Here is a 21,413-nt window from a genome sequence, read left to right on the forward strand (position 1 = left end):
ATGACTTATCTGTTTCTTTATCCCCATGACTGTATTCTAGTTTCAATATTTACTCATTTCCAAGTCCTTTTTTTCTTATTGTGGTGAAACATACATAACATAAAGTTTGCTCTTTTAAAATATACAGTTCCATGGTGTTACGTGCATTTACGTTGTTGTACACCTATCACCACCATCCATCTCCAGAAATTTTTCATCTTCTCTGACTGAAAATCTGTGTCCGTTAAACATTAATTCCCCATTCTCTTCTCCCTCCAGCCTCTGGTAACCACCATTATATTTTCTATATCTATAAATTTGACCAGTCTGTCTACCTCACATAAATGGAATTATGTAAATTTTTTGTGACATTTCACTTAGCATGATGTCCTTAAGGTTCATTTATATTATAGCATGTGTCCAAATTTTCTTCCTTTTTAAGGCTGAATAACATTTCTTTGTGTGTATATACTACATTTTGATTATCTATTCCTTCATTGTTCCACCTTTGGGCTATTGTGAATGATGCTACTGTGATCATGGAAGCACAACTATCTTGGGAGTCCATGAATTTACTTCTTTTGAGTATATATAGCACTTGGAAGTAGAATTTCTGGATTATGTAGTTCTACTTAATTTTTTCTGTGAAATAATTATACTGTTTTTGAAAGCAACTATATTATTTTACATTCCTACCAGCAGTACACAAAAGTTCCATTTTCTCCATATCCTTACCAAAGCTTGCTAATTTTTGAGGGGTTTTTAAAAATAATCTGCCATTAGACTGGGGATGTGGCTCAAGTGGTAGCGCGCTTGTCTAGCATGCATGAGGCACTGGGTTCAATTCTCAGCACCAGGTAAAAATAAAATAAAGGTATTGTGTCACCTAAAACTAAAAATAAAATATTTAAAAGATAATAATAATCTGCCATTCTAATGGGTATGAAGTGGTAGCTCTTTGTAGCTTTGATTTGCATTTCCCTAATAATTGGTAATGTTGAGCATCTTTTTACTTGCTTGTATGACATTCATTTATCTTCTTTGGAGATCTAAGCGTTCAAGTCCTTTATCCAGTTTTGAATCAGGTTGTTTGTTGGTGATGAGTTAGTTGTAGGACTTACTTATATGTTCTAAATATCAATCTCTTATGGATATATGGTTTGCAAATATTTTCTCTCATTCTATGGATTATCTTTTTTTCTTTGTTGATTTGTACTTTGATGGACAAAAGTTTTTAATTTTCCTGAAGTCCAAAACTTTTGCAAAAATCTGTTTTCTGTTTTTGTTGACTGCTTTCCAAGTCCATTTTTGAGTGACCGTTCATTGTATATCTATATTGTCAAAGCTGTTTTTCAAAGAAAATTCTGAGCTTTAAAAGGAAATATATTAGTTGGGTGCAGTAGCGTGCGCCTGTAATCCCAGCAGCTCGGGAGGCTGAGACAAGAGGATTGTGAGTTCAAAGCCAGCCTCAGCAAAAGCAAGGCACTGAACAACTCAGTGGAACCCTGTCTCTAAACAAAATACAAAATAGGGCTGGGGATGTGACTTCAGTGGTCAGGCACCCCTGAGTTCAATCCCAGGTACCAAAACAACAACAACAACAACAAAAGCATATTATTTTGTCATCTCAAATGTCCTCCTTATTGTACAATATGATAAGATGAGAAGTTTCCGATATATAATAAGTATTATGTTTAAAAATCTGTGTCTTTCAAATTGGGTGAGTTGTTTTGTTTGATTGTTTGAGACAGGTTTTTGCTATGTTACTCAGGCTATCTCAAACTCCTGGGCTCAAGTGATTCTCCTGTCTTAGCTTTGCCCTCTGAAGTAGCTGGGACTATAGGTATTGAACCATGACTCCTGACTCAAAATGCGGTTTTTTTGTTTGTTTTTCTATACTTGGGATAGAACCCAGCGTCATTCCAGCTAACTACCAGCTAACTATACCCGAAGCCCTTTTCATTTCTTAGTCACTTTAAGTTTCCCAGGCTGGCCTCAACTTGTGATCCTCTTGTCTCAGCCTCTAGAGTTACTGGGATGGATTCCAGTTGTGCACCACTGTGCCAAACTTTGGTTCAAAGTTTTTTTTTGTTTTTTTTTTTTTATTACATTTTACTCCAAATCACAGTGTAATTTTTGTTGCAACATTTAGAATTTTGTTTTCATCTGAAATTTCCTTTTGTTCTTAAATATCAATTTAAAATTCAGTTAATTTGAAAATTTCCATATTATAACCTAATTTTTTGATCTTCATCAAAGTTATGATGTTATAATATGTACACATTTATAAAAAGGTATCCTTTATGTTTTTTTGGTAATACTCCCCATAAAGTGTACACTTAGAAATGAACAATTTGCTTAATATACTTATAATCAGTTATTTAAATCCAGCTACCATGTACTAGTCCAGTTTTACTTTTCTGACATCAAGAAAATTATACAAATTTGCCATGTCTGTATATCTTAGTCATAAAAATGAAGAACTTGGCATGCTGTATGTTTTGTTTAAAGTGAACTATGTTTGCATCATTTTAGAAAAATAAAAAGAAGGTGCATGGTATTGGGGTATTTTTTTTTTAGCATCTCCTCAACCTGTTGCCCCAAACCAAGCCCTTGGCAGCTACCATTCTACTTTGTAGGTATGAGTTCAACTTTTTTAGATTCCTCATATAAGTAAGATCATGGGGTATTAATCTTTCTATGCCTGGCTTATTTCACCTAGCATAATCTCCTCCAATTTTATCCATTTTGTCACAAATAATAGGAATTCCTTCTTTTTTAAGACTGAATAGCATTACGTTGTGTATATTTACTTCATTTTCTTTTTCCATTCATCCACTGATGAATACTTAGGTTGGTTCCATATCTTGGCTATTGTGAATAATGCTACAGACATATCCCTTTAACATACTAATTTTATTTCCTTTGGATATATTACCAGTAACGGGATTGATGGATCATATGGCAATTCTGTTTTTAATTTTTTAAGGAACCACCATACTATTTTCCATAATGTATATGCTAATTTATATTCCCACCAGCAGTGTACAAGGATTCCCTTGTCTTCACAGCCTCTCCAACACTTGTGATGTTTCATTATTTTGATAATAGCTGTTCTAACAGGTTTGAGATGATGGAATTTTTTTTTTTTTTTTACTATTAATAGGAGTATGTTAGCAGTTTGCTCACTGTTGGTGAAGTGATCACTGAAATCCTGATTTATAGATTTACTGGTTATTTTTTCATCTATCACTGCTTGTCTTTATCCTTAGGTCATTGTTCACCTCTTCTTCCTCCTTGCATTCTCTCCTCCTCTGGCTTTCCTAACACCACTTATTTTTGTTTGTTTGTTTGGGTTTTTTGTTGTTGTTGTTGTTTGGTTTTTTTTGGGTTTTTTTGGGTTTTTTTTTTTTTTTTTTTTGGTGCTGTAAATTGAACGCAGGGCCTTGTTCATCCAAGCCACATACTCTACCAACTGAGCTATATCCCCAGCTCTCTAACACTACTTATTTTTTATTCTCTTCTTTCTTATTTAACTGTTGTTTCCAGTCCATTCTATCCATTCTGAGTGTTTGTGTTCTTGAGAATCCAAGTTTCGGGCTCTTAGAAACTATGGAAATGAAAGGTCTCATTTACATCTTTGTAACAAAGAATTATAATTTATCTCCAGCCTTAACCTCTTTCTCCTATCAGTTTTTAAACCTTTTGAAAAAATTATCAAGCACAATATCTACAGAAGTTTGTAAAACAAAGCTACATTAATATATTTTAAAAACTTCACATTTAACTGTTACTAAGGTAAAGATAGGGAACAGTGCTTCTGCTCAGGGAGTCCACCCACTCACACCCTACTCCTTCGGACTTTTATGATGGCCATTCCATTACTGTTCCTCTGGTTTTGTCATCTTTGTGTGCATTTCTGATCCATACAGTTCAGTTTTCCCAGTTTATCAATTTTGGATGAGATAATATTTAATATTTTCTTTTGTATCTTTTCTTTCATTGTTCAATTTTGATTTTCTAAGTCCTCATTTTTATTGTTGCCTGCATTTTCATTTTTAAAACATAGCACAGCGTATTTACTTATTTTACTACTAGTGGAATAAGTAAATCAGGAATTTCCAAATTGGTGTTATTGTGCACAATGCTGTGACAGTGAATAATTTTGCACACTGCATTGGTCATATGTGCACAAGTTTCTCTAGTATGTATACCAAGATGTGGAGTTGCCAAGTTGTAGAGCTTACGAATCTTCAACTTTATTTTCCAAAGTGCTTGTAATAGTTTAGACTCCCAATAGCTGCATATGAAAGTTCTTGTTGTTCCACATCCTCCCCGATGCTTGATGGTGTCACGTGGTTTAATTTTTGCCAATCTGGTGGGTATGCAGTGATCTTTTGTCACAGTTTTAATTTACATTTCATTACTAAAAAGGTTAGCCATTTGGGTTCCTGTTTATGTAAAGTACCTGATAAGGTTTTTTGCTTATATTTTTCTTAGGCTGTCTCTTGCTTATGGATATATAATTTCTTATATATTAATGTTCTTCAAATGTTTTGCGAATATCTACTCTTAATCTATGACTTGTCTTTTGTCTTTATCATGTATTTGGTAAGTAGGCCAGTAATCTGTATAGTTCCACCTGAAAGTTGTACAACACTTTGAATTAAACGTGTTTAAAGTCAGACATGTTTCTGTTTTATCCATAATGTTTTCCTTCTTTCATATCTCAAGTCTTGATTAATGGATCATCTCTTATCAAATTATTCAACCTACTAGTAACTTCAGGTATCTTTTTTTTACCCTATAACATAATATGTATATATAAGGTGTGCAAGTTTTCCACCTGTTAGTAGATTAACAAATTATTTTACAAAGTGCTTATGCTAGTTTACTTTCCTACCAACATTTTACCTAATCCTATGGATTTTACTTTAGACAATTCTTAATGGCTTATACAGGTTAGAGTGTCTCATCAAAAGTTTTATTCCTGAAAAAGAAAAAAATCTTGAGTAAGTCTAAAACTAAATCAGAGGTAATCTGAATGATTTTAAAACGTTTTGGGCTGGGAGTATGACTCAGTGATAGAGCATTTGCCAAGCATCATGGGTGAGGCTCTGAGTTCTATTGCCAGGCTGTGGGGGTACACCTCTATTTTGAATCATTCATAGCATTTCTATTTCCCTCACCATTCTGGTAGTTCACCTACTTACCCCTTACTTGATCTGTTTAGTAACTTCCCATGCAGCATCTTTTACTCCAGTCTCAGCTTTTCTACAGAAATATTAGAGCTATCTTCTAAAACATTGAAACTTGTGTGGACTGCCTTTTAGCTATCAAATCACATTAAAACTTCTTATTGTGAAATCCTTATCTTTTCATTTTTAACTAAACATTTTTTTTAACTTTACTTCTCACTACCACCTAACCAATCCTCTGAATAAACACTATGCACTCCAAATTATCCTGTTCCTGCAACTTTCATACTATTTCAAAATTGTGTACCCATCTGAATGCTGCTCTATCTTCCTAAATTTCTGTTTTCTCTACTATTTTTTTAATTTGTTTTAATTAGTTACACATGACAATACAATGACCTTGACATATCATACATTTGAATCAGGTGGGATATAAAATCTCATTTTTCTGAGTTATACAGGTTGCAGAATTTTGAGGTAGTTCTCCTTCTCTTTCAGGACTTAGGACTAAGTGCTCTTTGGTTAACTTGCTGTTAATTCATTTAGCAAGTATATTTTCAGTAAATATCTCAGTGCTTCAGCATTTATTATTTAATGCTGATTAAGATTCATAATAGATCTTTTGTTAAAACCTGAAGAGCTCCCTTGTTGGTTATAAAAGCATTATATTTTAGATGACTTTTAGTTGTGGAAATACCTTAAACCATTTTCAAGTTCCACTAGGGGGAGAACTCAACCTAAAGATTTTTATATTTCAAATCCCTTTCAATTAAGTTTTCTAATTAATGGTAATCTTTTGTGAATTAAACTTTTTCTCATAAACCAAATTTTCTCAAATTCATTTAATAAATTTTATTATTATATAATGTATTATTATAATCCTGGTTTTTAGTATAATTATGAACATCATACTTTTGTAAACATATTTAGATAAAGGAAATATGTCAGGTGAAGAAATACTCATTTTTAGAAGTAATCTAATTTTCTATGGTGTATGTACTTACGAAGATTACATTTATTAAATTTGTTTTCAGAGATTTTTCAGTCAACTTCAAACTTTCAGTCTGATTAAAGTTCATAATCTACCTCTTTTTATTATTCTGACATAACTATATCCATATTCTACTTAATATTCTCTAAATACTGCCTCCTCTCTCCCATCTTTGAAAAGGCTGTTTTATCTTAGTGTCATAGAAAGAACTTAATCATTTTTAAGTGTAAAAGCTTTCAGATTTTCGACATTTTCCTGGCACTGTTTTTAAAAGTTACTGCCACCTACTTTTCTTTCTTCTCAGACAGAATGAGTTGCCATTCTGCTAGTGCTTATTTGGGAACAGATTGTGCACCTATAAAATTAAGGTGTTGAATTCCAAGGTATCATCAAATACATGAAATTATTATAATATGTATGTCATTTTAATATTTTTTTCCAGTTCACAGTTACTGTTATGAATTTCAGTTGTTATATAGTCATCTTGCTTCATTCAAGTCTCTAATACTTGCTCAGATAAAGCTTGCATGGCAAAATTTCTATCTTGATAACATTCTCATCCTAAATACTATACTCTTAAGCTACCTTTTTTTTTCATAAGTTATTACTTTTTGCTGTAAGTTGTACATATTTTCACTTTTTAATTAAATATATTTTAGCTGCTATATAAAGCATAATAATTGTATAATTTATGGAGTACTATGTGTTGTTTGGATACATATATACATTGTACAACGTTTAAGTTCAAGACCAGTCCAGGCAGTGTAATGAGACTCTATCAGAAAAAAAGAAAGAATTGAGTTCTTTGTTCTTTCTATAATATATAATAATATTATATACACACACACACACACACACACACACACACACATTGATTTCTGTCCACTGTGAAACCCTATTCTAATTTTTTATTTTTTATATATTTACCATGTTTCAAAATATTATTGACAACTTTAATTCTTCCAAATACTCATAATAAAAATAATAAGTAGTATTACTGAATATTTGATACATACCAGGCAGTGTTCTCAGCCAGTTAAGTATTTGCACTTATTTAATGTTTACCACATCCATTTAAGATAGGTTTTGTTAATGTCCTCATTTAATAGTTGAGTAAACTGAAACCTAGAGGACATTTTAAAATGAAATTTTGTTGTTTGAGGCCCACTCTTTAAATCTTTTCAGGATTAAAATGAATTTTTTTCTTTGTATTAGGACATACTGTCATTATAGTTTTTAAAATTTTCTTAGTAGTATATTAAGAGTATACTTTGCTGTATAACTTTGCTTATTATATAGCTACAGTTATTACAAGTTCCCTGTTCATCAATTTATGTCTTTTAGTTCCTTTCCATATCAGAACAAAGTTTAACTCCTGACTCTTCTTAATGAACCCTTTTGCTCTGATTTCTGTCTACCTTCCTAACTTTATTTTCACTTTCCCCAGCATATATACTCTGAACTTGAGCCATGGTATCCTAGTTAAGAATCCTTCAAATCTTTCATCCCATGACACTTAGTATTGTTCTTCCCACCCTATTTTTTTGACCTTGTTTGTCCTGTTGTGATCAGCCTTTCCTAATAACAACCCATCTGATTTTTTTTGTGTTTGCTCTTCCAACATACTCTGTTATAGACCTCTCTTATTCAATTGTCTCATCCTACTGTAATTAATTTTTTTTTTTTTTTAGCTTTCTGGTCTCTGTGTACATCCGAAGCTCAATGGGAGTAAGGACCATTATTTAGCTTTATATTTCTAACATCAACATACTAAAGATAATCAAAATGTGTTTATTTACTGAAAAAATGAATGTATAATTGTTTAGTTCCTAAAATATCAATTTGATTTTTAATGTTCTCATTAAAAGCTCAGATGTGAAGAACAGATTAAATTATTAATTTAAATGGGGTGTTGATGATGATTCAGTGAAGATTTATGGAGTACCTACCTTGTGCCAGTCACTATTCAAAACACTTTACCTAGTCAGTGAACAAAACACAAAAATTTCTTTCCTCATTGAACTTCATTGTAGAAAGAAAAATTAGATGAACAAAATAAATTAAATCACATTGTGTATAATTAGGAATTGGTGAATACAATGAAGAAAAACAATAGGAAAGGGAGGATGGTAATGGTATGAGTCGGGGACTGTTGCTATTTTAATTTTGTGGCCAGGAAATATTCATTGGAACCTGACATTTAAACAAAGATTTGAAGCAGGTGAGACAGGCAAATTTAGGAGAATTCTCTGCTAAGAGTAAGGGCAAAGGGTCTACAGGCAGTGGGAACCATGTCTGAACAGAGCCTCAGGTGGAGCAAGAAGGCAAAAATAGAGGAAGTCCAGAGGTAAGTAGGGCCTATTATATACTCTAAGAACTTGGCTTTCTCCGAGTAATGTGGAGTCATTTGAAGGGTTTTGAGCATAGTGTGATTGAGTTAGATAACATTTAATCTATTAAAAAGATTTGATTGAACTTGATTCAGAAAAATTATAAGCCTGTGTAGTATTTAGATTGAAGGAAAATGGTAACTAAAAATTAACTTTTTTCCTTCTGTTGGTGGAATTTTCTACATTCTATTGATATGAATGTTATTTATCATTTGAACACTTTATTTTTACATTAATACAAATAGAACCATTTTACTTTCCAGGTAGTGGGACAAAACACAGAAAAGTTAATTTTTGTTCAGTCAAGGAAAATAGGTGAGAATTGAACCCAAGCCTCTTGATAGTTAACCTGGAAATGAGTTTGTATTTTGGTTATTATAAAGATCAGCATATTGATTTGTCATAACCATGTTAAATCTGCTAAAGCACATCTTTAAATTTATGCTACTTTGTTACAACTAATGGAAAGTTTTTCATTTAAAACAGTGTAGGTCTATTCAAATCCAGCTTTTGGTTCTCTTCCTGGTACCCAGTAACATTTACCCACTTTCGTTAGTTTGCCCAACAGTTAACCTCTAGGGATGCCTCAGATGGGCAATACCCCAACCACTCTTGACTTAAGAAAACACCTACTCAAAATTCTGTTCTGACATAGAATGCAGCAGCTAGGTTTAAATCAGTGTACTCAGATCAGCACATAATTTTGGCAGAGATAGAAAGGAAGTGATAAAACCATTACTATTAACTTTAAAACATTATATTTTTTAAATTATGCAAAATTATGAGATTACTGAGTGATGGATTTTACCGTAAAGCTTTGTAATTAATCTGTACTTTCCAATTTCCTGAGCTAATTTGTTAACAGTTTAATGAAGGATGAGAGTTTATATGCCAAGTCTAAGCTAACACACTTCTTTTTTGGAAGATACCACTACCACCACAAAACAACAGTTATTTTTGGTTACCAGTTTGAACAACTTAAATGTTAAAATACTTTATCTTTCTTTAAGAATTTTTCACTTTTAAGCATTTTTAAATTTGAGAAAATAGCTATTTTGTATCTGGTCTTTTTTTTCATGGGAAATTTTTTTAGTATATTTTCATTGTACAGAATAATGGGTTTTGTTGTAGCATATTCATACATGCTAAGTAATTGTATCTAATCCTAACACTGATTCTCAACAAAGAAGTTGGATATATAGACACTTTTACTCAACTTGCTACTTTGTCATTAGGGATTGTGAAATTCTGTTCAAATTCTTTTCCCTAAAATGCTCAGTGATGATTCTTTGTTATCCAACTTCCATATGCAATTAATTTTAAAGAGAGGTTTTAGAATGTTGCTTCAACTAGAAATGAAAATTATCATGGACATCCCCTAAGACCAACTCATAGCAAGGTCTCCTTAAGGAAGGAGGATAAAATCTTAAGTACCTTAATATCAGTGATCATCTTGCACTTATAAAAATTAGCTCATGTATATCTAGCATTCAGATTTTGATTTCTAATGCCATTCTTCAGTAAATGGAACTAGGAGTCCTCAAAGAAATGACTGATTCTGTAACTGTGTCAGGAAAGTACAAGATAAGCCTATAACATCTTGTAATGCCAGAAAGTAAGGAAATGCTCAAGGAAAGCTTTTAGGGGTGTGTTAAAGAGACAGAGGAGCCCGCTTGAAAGAGCTCCTAATGGGCAAACAGAACAATTTGAGGGGAAAAAATACATTTAAAGTAGTAGTGGATTTTTAACCCAGTTTATAAAATAAATGTTTGTCCATGTGATATAATGATTGAATAAATTAATAAATGGGGCAGTAGAGACAAATATGCACAAGGATTCCAAGTAATTTTTGTAGATACTCTGTCCTGAAGAATGGAAAGTATGAATCTCTACTCCTCAAGTGGACTACACATAGTGACTTCCCTCCAAAAGGTACTGTTTGGAAAGTACAGGGGTAAAAGAGTAACCTTGCAGTGCAGAAACCTGAAAAACACTACTTAAGCAAGATAATCAAGGATAACATCATCAGTCACAAATCACGCCGTATTTATACACCCTTGCTATGATGTGATGTGGTGAAAATGGAAACTTCATCTCTTAGTCTTCCTCCCAGTAATCTATAACCTTAGTGTTAAGCATGAGAAAAGTATCAAATTCCAGTGTAGACATCTTCCAAAACACCTGAATGGTAACATTTCCAACCTGTGAAGATTGTGAAAAGCAACCACAGTCTGAGAAACTGTTGGAGGTAAAAGGAACCTAAGGAAAATAACAAATAAATATAGTATAGTATTTTGGATAAAATCCTAGAACAGGAAAAAAAGACAGGTTTAAAAAGAAGCAAATCAAGCTAGTGGCACATGCTTATAATCCTAGTGACTTGGGAAGCTGAGGCAGAAGGATCGCAATTTTGAGGCCAGCCTTAGCAAACGTAGTAAGACCTTGTCTCAAAAGAAAAATAAAAAAGAGCTAGAGGAGCTGGGGTTGTGGCTCAGTGGTAGAACAGTTGCCTAGCATGTGTGAAGCCCTAGGTTTGATCCTCAGCGCCACATAAATAAAATAAAGGTATTGTGTCCATCTACAACTAAAAAAAAAAATTTTAAAAAGAGGTGTAGCTCAGTAGTAAAGGCCTCTAGGTTAAATCTCTAGTACCCACCCTCCCCAAAAAGTGTGTGTACACACACACACACACACACTCACATACACATATACACACATATATAAAATATATGAACAACTATGGATTTTAATTAGTAATAATGTATCAATATTGGGTCATCATTTATAACAGCATAATATAAGATGTTAATCATAAGGGAAACTGAGTGCCTGGGGTACATGAGAACTCATCTCATTTTTTCTGTAAGTTAAAAGTATTCTAAATATGTCTAATATTAACAAAATAGTATATGTGATTTCATGGTTTTTAGAAACTTATGGAATTATATAATTTTAAATATTGATCACAAAATTGATTCATTTCTAATTAAACTATAATTTAAAAGAAACATTTTTTTAGCTTTTAGACTTTATGTAAATGCTGATCTTTTCATTTGTGCCCTTATCTGGTCCTATAAAAAGTATCACTTTAACACATTCTGTATGTGTGTGTATGTGTTTATGTATTTCTCTTTTGAAATGAGATTAGTCTTAGCATTGAAAAGTGCTAGAGGAAAAAAATCCAATTTCTTTTCTCCATTTTACATTTTTTGAAGATATTTTTATGAATTTTTTTGATCACTAAAAATAATATTCCAACCTTTGTGTCCATGACTTTAAGTTACAGGAAACTATTTTGAAAACTTATTAGTAGTACGTGATATGAATATGATTTGTGTTTAGATGTTTCAAATGAGTCACCTTGAAGTCACGAAGAGGCTAACGCTTACCACATTTACCGTTCTGATTAATTTTTCTCGGGGTTAAGTACAAATCAGTAGTAACTTACTATGGCTTAGTGGTTGCTATTGATGTTTCAGTTTGGTTATATTGATTAATCAAGTTGATTACTTATCACATTTCATGGATTTACTCAAATCATTGGGTTTTGTTCTGCTATAGTGATTTCATATGCAGTTCTAACTTGCTTTGAACATTTTTACTTTAATGCATGAATAGAAAATAACAAATTAGAATGTAAAAATTCTGCCATGTTGCAAGTTAATATGATGGCCTCTGTAACCGTTGAACCTAGTTTCATAAGACGGTCTTAAAAAAAAAGTGTTATTTAACCTTTAAAACAGTAAAGGAATTGTTTTTTAAGTTATCTCTAAAATGGTTTGATTTTTACAAAACTTAGAGAAGTTCACTATACTTTGGTAATTTCAGTTTTTATTAGACTTTTTATCTGTGGATATAATATAAAACATTTTTTAAACGTAAGCTTTACACTTGTGTTTGAGACTAAGCAACCTGCATTGTGTCATGACCCATCTAATACCACAAACCTTCTGTAATACTGCTCCCAGAGAAAAACCCACATCCTATGTATAACCTTAGATTTATTTTGAAATCTCTATGAAAAGAGCATAAGGAGATTACTAATTGTTTCTGTTATTTCCTTTAAGGGTGTGATGTCTATCTGTAAGCGATGTTTTCAATTTTAATTGCCAGGATTAAAATGTTAAGATGTATTAAGTAGTTATTTCATGTTTTAAAGTTAATATGTAAGACCTTAATAACTAATTATCAGCCTTTGAAAAATTAAATTTCTGAAGGAAATTCAAAAAAGGAGAAGGCTGTGACACTTCCAGCAGCCAACACAATCTAAAAAAACCAATGGCTAGTACGATACTAGTAAAAATTGCAAATTTAAGTGATAAACTACCTTTCCTTTATATCTTACTAATTCCTGTTCTTATTTTTATTTGTACTCTAGATTTGTGTTCTTTATGTTAAAGTTCTTAGGATGGGTGCATAGTTCCAACATTATTTCTATAGTATTTTGGGGAGGGGGGTTATGATTTGTTTTTGGTACTGGAAATCAAACTCAATTACAGTATTTTTTAAATTTATTAATCACACATCAATAGGAGAACATTTAAACCATGGTATATTCATACTCTAGAATATTTGACTTCCTTTAGGAAGAATAAGGAAATACCTTTATAAGACATTAAGTGATTAAAAAGCAAATTATGGGAGGAGCTGGTGTTGTGCCTTAACAGTAGAGCGTTCCCCTAGTATTCCCTTAGCATGTGGGAGCCACTGGATTTGTTCCTCAGCACCATATAAAAATAAATAAAACAAAGATATTGTGTCCAACTACAATTTAAAAATATATGCATATATATATGTGTATGTATATACATATATATATATTTTTTTTTTAAAGCAAATTATGGGGCTGGGGTTGTGGCTGTGCGTTAGAGTGCTTGCTCAGCACATATGAGGCGCTGGGTTCGATCCTCAGCACCACATAAAAATAAATAAATAAATAAATAAAGCTATTGTGTGCAACTACAACTAAATATATATATATATATATATATATATATATATATATATATATACACATATATACATATATATATTAAAAAAGCAAATTATGGACAGAGTATTTGTCATATTCTACTTGCATGAGTTAAATAATTTATGTAGGTATCTGTATATGAGTGTTTATGTAAAGTGTGTGCATGTGTGTTGAAGACATAGAATATGCTTATCTGTACATTTCAAATATATAATGAGTACATTAGTATACATGCATTTAAATACATATGCATATATGTTTTTGTTACGTATAGTGATCTCCATCAAAACTGTTGAAATATTCACCCGGGACATTATAAAGAGCTTGATGCACAGGAGTAGCAAAGGGTAGGAACTCACTCTTTATATGAATTATACAATTATCATAGTTTTCAAAATGCACATTCATTTAAATAACTTTTAAGGTAACCATTGCTAGAAAGAATATAAGAATCAAAATTCCCAAATAATTATAAGAAAAAAGCAACAAAGGAACCTAGTCAATTTAGCAAAAGTACAGCACTTGTTCTATGGCCCTAATGTCCCCGAGTTGTCTGGATCCTGCATACTTCTGTGATACCTCTTTTATTTTAAATTTTTTTTTTAGTTGTAGATGGACACAATACCTTTATTTTATTATTTTATTTATTTATGTGCTACTGAGGATCAAACCCAGTGCCCCATGCGTGCAAAGCAAGCACGCTACCACTGAGCCACAACTCCATCCCCTCTCTGGTACCTCTTAACCTACATTCCCCTTTACAAGTTGATTGAAGCAACATCCACTTTTTTGTGTTTCTCAAATAAAGGTCTTTCATTCCTACATTAAGGCTTTTGTTCTTTCTCTTTCCTACATTTGCAGTTTCCTTGATCTTCTCATGGCTGGTTCCTTCTCATCATTTAAATCTCAGCAGTTACTGACTCACATATTTTTCCTGATCATCATATAAAGTAGGACCCTTACTTACTCTATGTCATCATCATATTTTACTTTTGGTGGGGGGTACTGATGATTGAACTCAGGGTCACTCAACCACTGAGCCACATCCCCAGCCCTATTTTGTATTTTATTTAGAGACAAAGTCTCACTGAGTTGCTTAGCTTTTGTTGAGGCTGGCTTTGAACTCGTGATCCTCCTGCCTCAGCCTCTTGAGTTGCTGGGATTACAGGCATGCACAGCCACTGTGCTCAGCTTTTTTACATTTTTAATGACTCTTACCGGTGTGTAAATTTATCTTCACTTTAAAAATTAACTTTCATACATATATTAGAACTTTGTCATATTTACTACTGTATGCCTATTACCTGGCATTTAATAGGTACTGAAAAATTTTGCTGAATTAATTTTTATAAAGAAGAAAACAGTCACAAACAAGAGGAACATTCTATACCATTAAGAACAGGTACCAGGTTCTAATTATAGACAATCCTCAGACTTAGAATTTTTCAACTTTATGTTGATGCAAAAATAATATGCTTTTAGTAGAAATGAGACTTCAGATTTTGAATTTTGATGTTTTTGTGCTACTGATATGCTGAATACTGTTGTCTCCCAAGTAGCAGTGAGCTGCTGCTGCTCATCAGTCACATAATCCCCGAGGTAAACAACCAGTACTCTGCAGTGCAATGTGTTGCTTACCTGTGATGTTCATAAATTGGGTTTATTAGATATACTTTGGATTTTTACAATCGGACATAACCCCATTATAAGTTGAGGAGCATCTACATTTTAAATAAATGCATATTTACATATTTAAATAAAGATACATTTATTTATATAAATGTTGCTCCAGAGGTAGATTAAAACATCTCAGAGGGGCTGGGGATGTGGCTCAAGCGGTGGCGCACTCGCCTGGCATGCATGCGGCCCGGGTTCAATCCTCAGCACCACATACAAACAAAGATGTTGTGCCCGCTGATAACTAAAAAATAAATATTAAAATTCTCTCTCTCTACCTCTCTCTCTCTTTAAAAAAAATAAATAAAGGCTGTTTAAAAAAAAAAATCTCAGAATTACACCAACCATCTGACAAAAAAGTAAATAATAATGTTTCTAAAAGGTAAAAAAATATTTTTCACCAAAAGCAACCTGAGAAGAAAAGGAGCATAATCTAATGCAATAAACTTTAAAAACTTACAGCTAACAAAATAAATAGGCAGTTGTAGAGCAGAGAGCCCCAGTGAGTCATGGCTTCCTAAGTCAGCTGTCTGTCCCCTCCTGTCCCACACTCCAAGCTCTGTAGGCAAGTCAGCAGAATCCTAAGAGAATTCATTCACATCCCAAGGGTGGAGAGAAAGAAAACAAGTGTTTAATTTTCCAACTGGGAAGTGGTAGAGACTTCTCCAAGAACCAAGGCAGTGAGAGAGATGAGACATAGACACCTGTCTTAGCTAAAACGAAAGCCTAGAGCAACCATCATGCTTACTTTTGAGATACACTCAGAATCCTAAACTTAGCTTGGGGGATATAGTCCCCCAATTAAATGGTGCAAAATATCTAAGAACATCTCAGAAGAGTAAATAGAGCCCTAGTTTAGCCAGGTTCTTTCTCTCCTTGTGCAACATGTTCCCTTAGTTGAAAAGTGAGAGTGAATTTGAGAGTGGAAGACAAAGGAAATGGATCTCAAATGCTGCAGAGAGTTATTGTTAGCCAAATTATAAGAGCATTTGGAACACATGGACAGTCATATACTATGAACATGATGAAAAGAGATGGCTTGGCATTATGGTTTATGTTATTATAACAGAGAAAGAGAGAGCATTTGCAAATCAAAAGTTCCAGTGGGGAGGATAGGTATTTCAAGGATAAGAAAGGAATTACAATGACTTCACACTGTAAAAACAACATAAATATAATAAAGTTCAGATATCAAAAAACAAGATGATAATATGAGGTCAACAGGAAGATTTCTAAGAAAACAAACTGAAGCCAGCATATTATTGCAGAAATCACAAAAGTTTAGTCTATTCAGTGAATAAAATTATATTCAGTAGATGCTACTAAAATGTAAAAAATATTGGCATGGAGGAAAAGCTTGAAATAATCAGAATAAATAAAAAGAATATAGAACTATATAGCTGTTAGCTAACAGACATAGATGACAGATAACATAACAATAAGTATAATTGGTATTTTGTAATATACATAAGATATATTCAAAATAAAAAAACAAGTCAAGCACAGTAGTGCATGCTTGTCATCTCAGCAGCTAAGAAGGCTGAGACAGGAGGATCCCAACTTTGAGACCAGCCTCAGCAATTTAGACTCTGTCTCAAGATAAAAACATAAAAGTTCTGGTGATATAGCTTAGTGGTAGAGTGTCCCTGGGTTCAATCCCCAATCAAAGGAAGGAAGGAAGGAGGGAGAAAAAGAAAAGAGAAAGATAAGTTAGTTAACCACTGAGTACATTTTAATTTAACAGTCCTAGTGAGGCTGGGCTGTGCTTACATCAAGCCTCCTGTGAGGAGAAATACACTTAAGGTTCCAGTGGGGAGGATAGGTATTTCAATGATATGAAAGGAATTTCAGTGACTTCACACAAATACAAAGGGGCCTTGCTACAAAAAGAGAATTTATTATTTTTATTTCATTTTGGTGTTTTTTTTTGTTTTGTTTTGTTTTGTTTTTTTGTAGTTCTGAGCATCAAACCCAGGGCCTCAGGCATGCCTGCTAGCACTGTGCCACTGAGCCACATCTCTAGCCTGTGAGAATTTATTTCTTAATCTGGGTAAAGTCTTGTTTAAAAGAAAGATGTAGTGATAAGAATCCAGAGTAAGGAAGTAGTCATCATAATAGTCATCAAGCTAAAAGAAGAGGATCTGGAGTAACAGCAATAGGGGTAAAATGACAAAAAGAGGAAATAATTTTCACATGGATCCAGAATAGCCTTTTGGAATTAACTATTGAAAAAGTTTTGGTATCGATTCACACCACTGTCTAAAGGACTTGTCAGGATCTTACTTTAGCTAGTATGACAGTGTTTATCATTAGCAAATGGAATATATCACCATACATCTTTTTCTTGTCCAAAAACGACACAAGACAAAAGAGTGCCTATTGGTCCTATTTGAAGTTTAATTCTGTGGTACCCAAGAAAAGGCCAAAGAATAAAAACAGAGATGAATCTTTTACTGAGCTAACTTCCATAAGTGAAAAATGAGGAATCAAAATAATTCCATTATATAGAAGATGAATCAAATTTTCTTCAGCTACAGAGTTTTCCAGCCATGTGAACACTTTCAGTTAACAAGGTAAAACTTAATGAGTGCCTATTTGATACTTTTCCTTTTATAGCAAGTCTTCTCTTTCTTAGAGGTATTGTAGTTGGTGGAACACTAACAATATACTTCTTCGGAATTTTAGTCCTATTCTATAGAATACTTTTTCTCAGTGAGACAGATGACAAAAGTAACAGGCTGATCACTTCTGAACCTTTTGGCTAGGATAAGTGTAGTATCCATTCTTATCAGTTTAATATCTGATATATCCTCTATCCAAGGACAAGTTATTAAATGGATTTGGAGCAGGGAGATGAAATAGGAGCTTGCTTTACCCTCTCCATATATCCCCCTGGTATTGCAGTCTTCCAGGAACAGTGTATCCCCTTGGGGGGAAGATAGATAGCTAAAAGTCTTTTATGTATGCTTAAAATGATACCAAATATAGACAGAGTTATATTTGTTTGTTTGTTTTGTGGTGCTGGAGATGAACCAAGGGCCTTATCCATGCACTGTATCGAGCTTCACCCCTAACCCTGGAGAAAGTTGTTTGAATTTCATAGGATTAAAAAATTAAACCTAGGCGGCATGATGGCACATGCCTGTTATCCCAGCCTGTCAGGAGGCTGAGATAGGAGCATTGCGAATTCAAAGCCAGCTTCAGCAATGGCGAGGCACTAAGCAACTCTAGTGAGACTCTGTCTCTAAGTAAAATACAAGATAGGGCTGAGAATGTAGTTCAGTGGTTGAGTGCCCCCAAGTTCAATCCCAATACCAAAAAAAAAAAAAAAAAGCAAAAACAAAAAACCATAAATAAATAAATTCTATAGGTTAGTCTCTTATTAAGAAACTAAAAAAGCCTGGTTGTGGTGGCATATGCCTATAATCCCAGAAACTTGGGAGGCTAAGGCAGGTGAATTGCAAGTTCAAAGCCAGCTTCAGCAACTTAGTGAGACTCTAAACAACACAGCCAGACCCTGCCTCAAAATAAAATAGAAAAAGGGGATGTGGGATGTGGCTCAGTAGTTAAGTGCCATGGGTTCAATACCCAGTACAAAAAAAGAGAGAGACCCAAAAAACCCCCGCAATTACCAATATTTATTGTTTATATTTTACCAAATATTTGTAATAGGTAAATAATAAAATATATATAAATAACAAAATATATATTTACCAGTGTATTATATAAAAAGCTGTCTTCTAGTGCTATTCTTATAAGTTTTCTGCTTTTAAGATATTTAATTTTCTTTGCTTATGTCTTCCATAACTAACTCCCTTTATCTAAACAACCTTTTACCATATATATATATATATATATAAACAACCTTTTACCATATATATATATATATATATAATCATACCTCTTTGGTTTGAAAAAGGAATAAAACTATTTCTTAGAGTTTCATTGGAGTAGGAGGTTTTTCTGTTTTAGCTTGAACAATACATTCTTCAAAAAAGCTAACAGTGCCATGAAAAACAAAAAATACAGAAGGGACTATCATACATCAAATGAGACTAGGGAGATATAATAACCAAATATAGCATGAACCTTGGTTTGATTTTGGACAGAAATAAAACATTTGAATCGTTTGGGGAAAATTTGAATAGGAACTATATATGTTCAATGATATTACGGAATTACTGTTAATTTATTATAATGGCATTTGGTTACATAGGACAGTTCCATATAAGATGCATTTTGGAGTTTATAGTAAAATGTCATGATATCTGTAATTTATGTTCAAACGGTTCAGAAAAAATATGTTTGCATACATAAGTACATTGCATGCATAATATATGTTGGATTATGTATAGAAAGAACAGAAGCTAATAAAGCAATATACTAATTGGTAAATAAAACTAAAGGGCATATGGTGTCATTTTACTGTTACTTCAGCTCTTCTGTAGATTTGAAAATTTTGAAAACTAGAATGTAAATAAAAATCTAGATCTTTTATATTTGCCTCCTGGACTAGGGTGCTTTCTACTACCTCACTGTTACATCTAGTACATTAACTAGATGTTAACTGGTTCAGTTCTCAAAAACTCGTTAATGAATTGTTTGATCATATAGGGTATTTAAAAACCCACATCTTGAAACACAGCTTTTAAAATCAGCTATCTTCCTGTCTAAGGAAGTATTCTTCCTGTGGCAAGATAGGGTAAATTATAACCAACATTAAGAACATAGATAAAGAAACAAACAAGAATGGCCTTTTAGACATGCTTATTACAATTTCTTTTTAGCAAAATAAACCTGAATAAATTTATACATTTAAGCAGGTTTGAAGTTCTTTTATTTCTCTTGCCTTTTTTAGTGGTTATGCATTACTAAACCCACTTTCTCCCCAAACACTTGTTCAGAGCAACTTAACATCATACTCATCTTGGTTTTATTGCACTATAACATACAAACACATGTTGCTTAGAACCATAGAAAATACTTTTTTTAATTTTCTTTTTAATCTTCTGGCTTGCTGTACCACCACATTTAATTCTTCAACTTTTAAATGGTGTATTGGAATGCAGTAGATGTAGGTAAAGTTACCTCTGAATAAAATATCTACTTCCTACTACACAGATAGTTTTTCTACTGTTTTTATTAGTTGCTCAAGACAATACAGTGATCTTGACATATCATACATTTGATTCAAATAGAGTATGAATTCTCATTTTTCCACGTGTACAGATTGCAGGATCACATTGGTTATACATCATGTGTAAACATACAGCAATCCTAGTGTCAGTTGTATTCTGCTACCCTCCCTATCCCCCCTCTCCTCCCCTCCCCTAACATCACTTTTTCTATTTTTTTTTTTTTTTGTGGGCCACACTTGTTGGTTTTTCAGTAAACTATAGATTATGTGACACACACTAGGCACATCTGTCTCTTCCTCTTCATTTCTTTTATTGTGGAAATACAGTAGGTGAATGTATATGGCAAAGGCCACTAGTAGTCCAGATAGTTGAATACAAAAATCACTGCTCTTAGTACAGTATTCGTCTATACGCACACTTGTTATATTAGAGAATATAGCTTGTTTTACTATGTCAAACCGTTGCCAAATAAATAAGTTAAAAAATTGGAATATTTCCCTCATTTATTTTCATATCTCTTTACAAATATTGATGCTTCCAAGTGCTTAAAGAATTATTTTCCTGGTCCCCAAATCTTTGGTTTTTCTTCATTCTTTAAAACAGTTACCTTAGTTATTGGTCATAGGGGTCATGTGTGTGGAATTTTCTCAGATCATAAACGTTTTGTTTAGTTCCTCATCATACCTTACCAAACTTTAAAATAATATTTTCTGTTTGAGATCTAGGTTAACCAAGAAAAGGATTTGAGTTCAAAATTGAACCAACCCTTAAAGACAGGGAACTGACCAGCTGAAACTTAACATGGAAATAATGTGAAGTGAAACTGATAGCAGAATTGAAAGAAATTAAATTAAGGACTCTTGACAGTTTCCCTCTATTTATGTTTTAAAATATATTCACTCTGGAAATGTGGAGAATATATGTAAATAAGTTTATGAGTCTTGGTCATTTACCATGGTGCATTTTTGTTATATGTAAAATTAAACTAAAACATATAATAAAATTAAACAGGGAAAATACTATTGGACATCCTTAGGAAATAGATTATCCTATTAGGAATTTAATAAT

The 21,413-nt window shown here is 32.8% G+C and overlaps 1 protein-coding gene and 1 non-coding gene across 5 annotated transcripts in view; both read left to right on the top strand.

Moving 5' to 3' along the window:
- Window positions 1-21,413, top strand: part of Evi5 (ecotropic viral integration site 5) — a 213,554-nt gene that overhangs the window by 148,477 nt on the left and 43,664 nt on the right. The gene's annotated exons all lie outside the window — the stretch shown is intronic.
- Window positions 17,949-18,135, top strand: LOC143405384 (U2 spliceosomal RNA). Its single transcript, XR_013092084.1, has one exon. It is a non-coding gene; the product is annotated as a U2 spliceosomal RNA (small nuclear RNA).

The sequence above is a fragment of the Callospermophilus lateralis genome, chromosome 7 (genome assembly GCF_048772815.1).
Source record: "Callospermophilus lateralis isolate mCalLat2 chromosome 7, mCalLat2.hap1, whole genome shotgun sequence".
In the NCBI taxonomy this organism is placed as follows: domain Eukaryota; kingdom Metazoa; phylum Chordata; class Mammalia; order Rodentia; family Sciuridae; genus Callospermophilus; species Callospermophilus lateralis.